The sequence below is a fragment of the Crocodylus porosus genome, unplaced genomic scaffold, assembly GCF_001723895.1.
Source record: "Crocodylus porosus isolate Cpor-Errol unplaced genomic scaffold, CroPor_comp1, whole genome shotgun sequence".
Taxonomy (NCBI): Eukaryota; Metazoa; Chordata; order Crocodylia; family Crocodylidae; genus Crocodylus; species Crocodylus porosus.
The window spans coordinates 223,888,425-223,898,620 of record NW_017728886.1 but is presented as its reverse complement, the minus strand read 5'-3'; positions in this window follow the sequence as shown (position 1 = coordinate 223,898,620).

Here is a 10,196-nt window from a genome sequence, read left to right as displayed (position 1 = left end):
GGAGAAGGGCCTGGCAGTAGGAGTCTATCTCCTGCTCACAGTCCCTGATGGCACGCAGTCTCTGGACTGTGGCCTGGAGCTCCTCCAGCTGGCGCGCCAGAGACCCCAGTAGGGAGCAGAGTTGGAAGGGACCTCAGGAGATTATCTAGTCCAAGTCCCTGCTCAAAGCAGAAGCAGCCCTACCTAGATCACTCCAGCCAAAACTTTAGTCTAGCTGGGTTTTAAAAACCTCCAAGGATGGAGCTTCCATCACCTCTCTGGGTAACCTACTCCAGTGTTTTACTCCCATCCTAGTGAGAATATTCTTCCTAATATCAAACCTAAACTTCCCTTGCTGCAAGTTGAGACCGTTGCTCTGTGTTCTGTCATCTCCCACCACAGACAAAAGTCTAGCCCCATCCTCTTTTGAACCCCTTTTCAGGTGGTTGAAGGCTGCTATTAAGTCCCTCAGTCTCCTTGACTAAATAAGCCCAGTTCCCTCAGTTTTTCCTTACAAATCACGTGCCCCAGCCTCCTCACCATTTTTGTTGCCCTCCTCTGGACTTTTTCCAATTTGTCCACATCCTTTCTGTCATGGGGGGCCCCAGAACTGAACACAGTACTGCAGATGTGGCCTTACCAGTGCTGAACAGAGGGGAATAATCACTTCCCTTGACCTACTGGCAACACATCTACCAATGCAGGCCAGTATCCCATTAGCTTACTTGGCAACAAGGGTACACTGCTGGGTCATATTCAGCTTATTGTCCACTGTAACCCCCAGGGCCTTTTTTTGCTGAGCTGCTGCCCAGCCAGTCAGCCCCCAGCCTGTACTGGTGCATGGGATTGCACTGTCCTAAGTGCAGGATTTTGCACTTGTCCTTGTTGAACCTCATGAGATTCCTTTTGGCCCAACCCTCCAATTGATCTAAATTACTCTGAATCCTAGCCCTACCCTCCAATGTGTCTATTACTCTCCCTGCTTGGTGTCATCTGCAAGCTTGCTGAGGGTACACATTATACCATCTTTCAGGTCACTGATGAACACATTGAACAAAACCAGCCCCAGGACTGACCCCTGGGGCACTCCACTTGATACCAGCTGCTAACTAGACATCGAGCCATTGATTACTACCCTCTGAGCCCAATGCTCCAGCCAGTTTTCTATCCACCTTACAGTCCATTCATCCAGCTCATACTTCCTTAGCTTGCCTGTGAGAACACTGTGGGAGACCGTATCAAAAGCCTTGATAAAAATCAAGGTACATCACTTCTGCCAGTCCCCCTGCATCCACAGAGCCAGTCGTCTCATCATAGAAGGCAATCAGGTTGGTCAGGCATGACTTGCCCTTGGTGAATCCAAGCTGACTGTTCCTAATCACCTTCTTTTCCTCCAAATGCTTAGAAATGGCTTCCTTGAGGATCTGCTCCATGATTTTTCCAGGGACTGAGGTGAGGCTGACTGGTCTGTAGTGCCCTAAATCCTCCTTTTCCCTTTCTTAAATATGGGCACTATGTTTATCCTTTTCCAGTTATCTAGGACCTCTCCTGATCACCATGAGTTTTCAAAAATGATAGAGAATGGCTCTGCAATCACGTCAGCCAACTACCTCAGCACCCTCAGGTACATCCCATCCAGCCCCATAGACTTGTATATACCCAGCTTTTCTAGGTAGTTCCTAACCTGTGCTATCAACACTGAGGGCTCCTCACCTCTTCCCCAAACTGTGCTGCCCAGTGCAGTAGTCTGAGACCTGACCTTGCCTGTGAAGACCTAAGTAAAAGTGGCATTGAGCCTTTTCTGCATCCTCTGTCACAAGCTTGCCCCCCCCTTCAGTAAGGGACCCACACTTTCCCTGATTTTACTCTTGCTACTAACATACTTGTAGAAAACCTTCTTGTTACCTTTCACATCCTTTGCTAGCTGCAACTCCAATTGCACTTTGGCCTTCCTGATTTTATCCCTGCATGCCCAAACAATTCTTTTATATTCGTTCTTAGTTAATTCTCTAGGTTTCCACTTCTTATAAGCTTCCTTTTTGTTATTTAGTATACTGAAGAGTTCTCTGCTAAGCCAAGCTGGTCTTCTGCCATATTTATTAGTCTTCCTGAGCATTGGGATGGTTTGTTCCTGCGCTCTCAGTAAGGCTTCTTTAAAGTACAGCCAGATCTCCTGGACTCCTCTCCCCATCAGACTGACTTCCCAGGGGATCCTGCCAATGAGTTCCCTGAGCAGGTCAAAGTCTGCTTTTCTAAAGTCCAGGGTCCTTACTCTGTTGCTCCCCATCCTTCCTTTTCTCAGGATCCTGAAGTCTATTATCTCTTGGTCACTGCTGCCCAAGTTGCCATCCATGATTACATTCCCCACCAATTCATCTGTTTGTGAGCAGCAGGTCAAGAAGAGCATAGCCCCTACTTGGCTGCTCCAGCACTTGCACCAGGAAGTTGTCCCCAGTACTCTCCAAAAGTGTCCTGGATTGCCTGTGCACTGCTGTATTGTCCTCCCAGCAGATGTCAGGGTGATTGAAGTCCCCATGAGAACCAGAGCTTCCTCTAGCTGTTTGAAGAAAGCATCATCTACCACTTCCTCCTAGTCTGGTGGTCTACGACAGACCCCCACCACGACATCACCCTTCTTGTTCTCCCCTCTGAGCCTGACCCAGAGACTTTCAACAGGCCTATGTCCAGCTTCATACTGAGCTCTAAGCAATGATATGGCTCTTTTACATAAAGTCCTCTTTAGGCAATTTATTAGAGGTTACTTATGACCTTGGCTGCAAGTCTCCAGCTTTTATGCTTGTGAAGAAAATCCTGGAAGTACAGAACAAGTAAAACCATGCAGAGTGATTGCTTCTGAGTTTGCAGGAGACATATTCTAGCTCTGAGATGTAAAGAGCCCCATTCATTTTAATAGATGCTAACTTCAGCTTTGTCTGGGCTGAAGACTGCGATAGTGTTAAGATATCCTCCTTTTTTGTAGGGCAAATTAGTCTGCGTTGAGCTCTGTACTGCCACAGTTATACTAACACTGGGCACATCTACAAGAGAAGACAACTGTGCAGTAGCTGAAAAATACTGCGCAGTAGCATGTCACAGCAGGACAGTGCTGTTGCACAGTATTATTAGGCCAATGAGCAGTAGCATCACAAAAAGGCAGAGTTATTGTGCAGTAACGCTGGATACTGTGCATTTATTTAATACTTGCTAAAAACAAGTACTAAATAAATGTGTGGTAATGACTGCTCAGTAGCATCTCACCTAGACATACCTATTGATACCCAGGCTAACTTAGGTATCTCTCTACTATCCCACAGTCTCCAGTGCAGACTTACCCTCAGAGATCAGTGATGGTACCTTAGGTCACTTGTACACGACGGGGGTTTAGAATTGAAATGGTAGGTTTTTAATTGTGATGATTAAAAACCCACTGTTTCAATTTAGGGGATTCTTTCACTGTAACAGTGACAGGCCTGATCCCTTTTTTTCTTCTTTTGTTTTGTGGAGCCTGCCCATGTCTCCCACTGCCAGGGGGCAAGGTGCTGGTGGGCTGAGCAGTCCCTGAGCTGAGGGCTGCCAGGGTAGGGTGCTAGCTGTATGGGTGCTGCCCCAGCTCATGCCAAAGAAGTGGCAAGGGACCTGATCCTTTTTTTATTTTTTCATGGGTCCTGCCCACCTCTCCTATTACTGGGGGTGAGCTGCCAGCTGGCCCCAAGCTGTGGGGGGAGTGGATCTTCCCTCCATGGTGGCAACACTTCCCAGGGTCACCTTGGCATGCAGCTAGCAGATGGGTGCTTCCCCAGCTTTCAGGCAGCACCTAGCCCAATCCAACTGTTCCCTGAGCCCAAGCAGGGGTGGCACCTGCCCACTAGCAGCCTGCCTGCGCAGCTTAAGGGGGCCCCACCATTGCAGAAAGAAGGACTGGGGCCCTCCACAGCTCAGAGACTGCTCAACTACTGGCAGCTCACCCCCTGACCACAGGATGTGACCAGGCTCTGGGTGGCGGGGAAGGATCAGGCCCCTCACCATTTCTGCCTTCAGCCCACCTCTTCCGTGGCAGGAGGATGAGTTGTCAAAGACTGCAACATTACAAATAGCTATGTTGCAAACTAAACTACATGTGGATGTGGTTTAATTTCCAATGTAGCAAACTTATTTAAATCATAACCCCTCCCCCCACATACATGTAGTGTGATGCAATTAAATCACAAAAATAGCCAATTTTCGTCATGTGTACAAGTGCCCCTAAGTGTTAACTGCTTTTTCACTGCCTGAAGGATGCAAATAGAAGTAAGAGTGTGCTTGCTGAAATGGGAAGGCTATGAAAGATTTCAGTGTCACAGGATAACTGTTTTATCAGCCCTGAAGCAGCTGCTAATCAATCTGCCCAGGTGTCCCTCCCTAACCAGGTGGTCCTGGGGCTGTTTTCCACTCTCTGCTTGTTAATCCCCTAATCCAGGGGTTCTCACACTTGGTGAAACTGTGACCCCATAATATAATATATAAATGTGCACGATCCCCACCATGTTTAAAGCTATTGATTAAAACCAGGGGTTTTCAACCTTGGTTGCCCTACCCCCAGCAGTTGATTGATGAGCAGGGGAGGGGAAAGGTGTCTCCCGGTGGCAGGTTGACAAGTGCAGGGGAGAAGGGAGTCACCTGCATAGAGTGTGGCAGTGAAAGCAGAAGCGCCAGTGGCACATGGCAGCAGAAGTGGTGCGAAGTGCTGGATGGTGGAAGGGAAAAGAAGTTTGCAACCCGCTTTTAGTTGCTCCCCCCGTTTGAGAACCTCTGCCCTAATCTACCCTACAGGCTTGTTTGTCTTGCCCTCCCCTCCTCATACTCTGCTCCCTGCCACAGAGAGGGACTAAAGTGAAGTATAGATCACTGGGCAAACATAAAATTGGGGGCCCCCTCTAGATGTGCACCAGTATAGTGGTTGCATATTGGAATGGCACCAATAAAAGGAAAAAGGACCATTATCAGCCATCTGCTATTTTTGGCCAGTGTAGCAGATTAATATCACCAATAAATTCCATGTGCAAGTGGCCAGGAATACAGCCGGGCAGTGTGGAGAGCAGTGTCCAGCCAAGTCTGTGGAGAGGTAGGGGCATGGGGGAGGGAAGGCACTTTGGGGAGCAGATGGAGGCCCCCACAGTGAGGGAGGGAGTGAGGCAGGGGTAGGGGCTGGGGAAGGTGCAGGCATTGCTCAGCCAAGTAAATGCAGGGCAGCTTGAACTGGGATGGCAGGGGGTCCAGAGGGGGAGCAGCTCCCCACTGCTGTGTGCAACCTGGGGGAGGAATGGGGGGGATGTGCTCCCCAGGTTTGTGCATGGGGTGAGGGTGGGCTGCCCACAGTAGGCTAGTGGCTCCACCGACTTCTTCCCAGCAGGGGGGCTGGGCCAAGCGGCAACAGGGCTTGGAGGGCTGGCTATGGGGAATTTTGGAATGGCCATTGCCCCCCAAGCTCCCCCTAGTGCCACCCCTGTTTGGGGCTCCCTCTGCAGCCTTTCCCTCAGAAGCCCCAGGCAGAGTGCCTCAAGCAGAAAGTGCATGCTAGCCTTTATCCTCGTGGCAGGGGAGGGGTGCAGCTATAATGTGTTCTATGGATACTGCTAACAGGGCTGGACACAGTCATAGGTAAACCAGGTGACCACCCAGGGCCCAGACTGAAAGGGGGCCCAAAAATGGTAATTATCAAATTATTATCATCATCCTCTCTGGCAACAGAGGCCCCTGCTACTTAAAGTTTGCCCAGGGCTGCCAGGAATCTAGGTACGATGCTGACTGCTAAGGCAACAAATCTTAGGGTATGAGACAAGGTGCTTCAGTATGAGCATCGAATGAGACAGATGTAAGGAGAGTGTGAATGTGCATGTGAGCACTACCACTTAAACTACTCCAGGTTCTTGAAGTACTCCAGTTGCAGTGTAGGTTTACAAGAACCTGGTTTGAATCAGGGAAGTACCTGAGAGGAGCTGAGAAATGGTAAATGTGCACTTCTATTATTACCTGGGTGTATGCCAGGTGATCCTGGAGCACACTTAACTGGTTATTGCTAACCAAAGGTTGTGTGCCTTAAGGGCTCAGGACATGACATGCACGCACAGTAGGAACATGTATACAGACAATTACTGGTATAGGAAGACCTGATATTTCAGGAAGACTATATAAGCCACTATGCATGATTGTGAGCATCAAGTAGCTCAAAGATGGCCAAGATCGGTGTTAAATCTAGAAAAAGGTGGAAAGGAGTATCCAGTTTTATGCTAAGCTACTAGAAAGTAGGAACAATTAATAATCTAACAGGCATTAGAGCCTCATGACATTATTTATGGTGACATAATTTGATTACTGATCACTATCCATTAACATGATTAAATCAGATGAAAATGAAAGAAAAAAAATTATTTTTTGTAAAACAAGAATCTTATTTTAATCTTCTGGTCTTGGCTGCTAGTTGGCCAGCCTCAGCACGAATGCTAGAATGTGCTCTGGACAATGCCTGCCCCCGATTAAAATACTTTGCTAGGAAGTGGAAGACAAAACTTTTAAGTCCCTTCTGAGATTTGAACATGGATTTCCCACTCCATTGGCTAGTACCCTAGCTGTTAGTTCCTTGAGCTAAAAGGTTAGAGGACTCACCCTTCTTTTTCCTTTGGGCCATTATCCATGTCCCCATGGAACCCTCTTCTGCCAAAAGTAGAAATAGAAAGCAAAATCTGCACAAGTACCAAAACTTGTATTTATACAACCACCTAAGTGTTATTTAAGTGCATAAGGGTAAAAAGGATTTGTCCCTGTAGGTTCAAAACTAAGTGATTCAAGAGAACCACTGTTTCCTGTTGCATTAACAATCTATTCACTATACCAACTTAAACTGCAAAGCAGTATTTGACTGTTTTGGATAAAATTGAATAATGTTTGTAAAATTATTAAGTTTGATATTTCCCTCCCAAACTGAAAGACTGAAGAGTGAAGTACAAATAGCCCAGAAACTAATCAGGAAAAAGGAATCACAGAATCAGTGCAGCATGCTTCTACCTGTCCACCAACACCCCTTAGAACTAGTGCAACATAACCAAGGATCATGAGACTGGAGATTCATTTGAGGGTTGGGGAAACAAGTAGCTGCTTTCCTCTTACATTAGCAACAAAATAGTTTTAATTCTCTTTCTGTACCATTAACTTGGAGGGGTCAGAATGCACTTCCCCCTCAGGAGGGCAAGCAGCAGGCCAGGTTGGGTGTTAGATACATTGAGAATTAACACAAGAAGCAGACAGACTTCATTTGTGCCAGGAAAACAATTCATGAGTTTGGGACCAAAATTTTTTTAGGACTATTTCATTAGATAAGTGTACATAGTCTCTTCTGCCATACCTTAGTATGGAAGGGGAGAAAGCAAGGACTCATTACATGACAAAATAACATTCAGCTTGGGGCAAAGTCTATTACCACCATTCTTGAGAGGTCAGGCTTTTGTCCTGTGCAACTATGGCTAAACAGCAACAGTTTTTAAAGATATTCAGACAGACAAAATAGCTCAGTGGGTTGTATAGTATGTTTTCTTGCAGAAAACTAGAAATCATATGCAAGTTAGACACTGATCCAGTGAGCTTTGAAAAGTTTCAGTGGAATACATCCAAGTATATGCAGCTAGCAGGATGATGGATAAGACATGTGCAAAGTAGAAGTGCTATTTTGAATGAGGTATTCCATGGAAGCAGATAGCCATTAGCTGGTAGGGGGAAGACATGACACATCTTCCAAAGAGCACTTGCCCACCCAGGGATGTAGTTGTTGCTAAGTGGATGAGCACTCTAGTACCCTCCTCTCAAGTGCACAAGAATGTAAAATTGAGTACACTAAGGGCCTTGTTACACCTTACACTGAGCCACACATGCTGATCAGTGATAGTGCTAGCTCTGAGTTTGGGGGACAGTCAGAGAAAGTTTCTGGACTAAGGGTGTGACTGCTCCACCTACACAGCTAGACCTTGCCACTAAATGCCTAGTGAACAGAGGCAGGACAAGGAGCTGTAGCTGTGAGCTGCCAATAGAGGTCTAGTGCACCTTCTATCTCTGGTCTACAGGTAACGGTGAGAGTCTTCTGGTATCCCAGGATCTCTTCAGCTTGGGTAGCACATCCATGGAGAGTAATCACACCTTAAATGAAACAGGAGCTGGGTAGCACAGATCAGAGATGATCCTGCCCTGGAGTGACATTAACTTTGAACCACATACCAAGTGCTGGGAACCACTCTAAAAAGGTGTTAAATCTGTACAAATCCAGGGATTAAGAGCTCCAGAAGTAGCCCAAAATTACTGTGCAACAAAGGTCTTCACAAAAATCTGTGCACAGAATTCTTGTCCTATCACTTTTCAGTCTCCCACCATTAGAAATAAAGACAAGACCACCATTTCTATGAGTATTTATTGGTTCTCTTAAGCTGGATATGCTCTTACTTTAAGTGCAAACACATAATCTTATTTTACTGCTTGAACAAACAAGAGATGAGAATACAGTCAATTGCATTTATAGAATAAGAATCAAGTTCTGATCTCAACACTTGCATACAAAGCTCAGGTGACACTGGGACCAACTGTATCTACATATGAGGACAGAATTTGGCTTTGCCATGTAAGACGTGTTGCAGTAGAAAAGTTAGCTCAGACAACTCTCATGTTAAAGCCATTTTCATTCATTAAAGGAGAAGCAGGGATTCAGGAAACTAAAGAAAGCTTAGGGTTTCACAAAATTTGCCTTATTTCAATTTAGCACAGCAACTGAAGGGTTCATCCAGTTGCCAGGACAAAGTTGATTGTTGTTAAAACAATTGGAAGGAAGAACCCTCCACAATTCTACACTCCTTATTTAAGCACCTTAGTTTCCACTTTTCAGCATAAGTCTTTCAACTTAAATATATCTGGGCCATTAAAATTCCTTGCTTAATTATCAGTTTGATTATAGACATGTGGAAAGGACACTGATAAATGGAACAGCACAAATCTGCCTTCAGTTATATCCAGGATTCCTGGGATTCTAGTGGTATACCCAAGAGCAGGATTTAGTCTATAATAAATTCAACAACTCAGTTCTGTTGGTTGGAAGTCTGGTGAAGAACATAAGGATAATGGAGGAAGCTTATTTCTGCTTATTTGTAACCAGACCTCCCCCCCCCCCTTTTTTTTGTCCAAAATATCAGGCACACTACCATAGCAAAACTTGACTGAAGGCACCCTCTTTGACATCTGTCAATAAAGTGGAGGGAGGGAGGATAAGCAGATTTCATTTGCATAGGCAATACCAACACCTCCAGGGTGATCAGTTTTGTACATCTGGGCTATAAATTAAGTTTGAAGTCTTGGCTTTCCCCCCCCCGTGCCTCAAAGTTATCCTTCCTGCATGACTAGAGGTAGCAGATTTGTACTCCGCTTGCCCTGTGGAACCATACCCATGCCAAATTGCTGGAAAGAGTCAAGAGGCAAGTGCTCCTATTTAATAAACAGCTGTTTATCTACATGCCATTTGAACACTCTGTATCCCTAACAAAGACCCAAATGGGGAGTGTCATGATAAAGCTCAGAAGATCCCATTGAGAGTCTCTCATCATCCAAACACTATTAAAATCAAAATTGCCAATAAATGGGCAGAACTTCAGACCTGATCTTGGAAACAGCAGTGAGGATGATAAATGACAGTGACATCAATAGGAAAGTTCCTCCCAAGCAGTTAAATATCTATTATTCAAAAATTACTAAAAGCTGCCACTTTAGTGGAGTCTCAAAAATTTGGACTCTGCATTGTACTTGGAAACTGTGTGGTGCTGAGGCTATACAGAAGCAGCAGCAGCAAGAACGCAGAGCAGTAGAATTTTAAATCACTAGACCAGGGTGGTGGGAAGTGGAATAGCAGCAGTAGCAAGACAAGAAAAAGTAATAGATTTGGCAGAAGCAGCAGCAAGGCAAGAGAGAGATAGAGATGATGCAGAAATGGCAGCAAGGCATCTTTTCAAATCCAGGCAGCACTCTATCCTTGCTTTGCCCCCAGAGCTGGGGGTGATGAATCCACCTGACTGCACATCCAGGCTTTAGTACTTTGCCAGTCTAATACTAAGGTATAAGCGAGGTCCAGAGGAAGAGGGAAGTGGCATGTGTTTGTCACATTACAAGCAGGTAAGGAGCATCAGGAAAAGGATGACTGCAAAAAAAAAAATAAA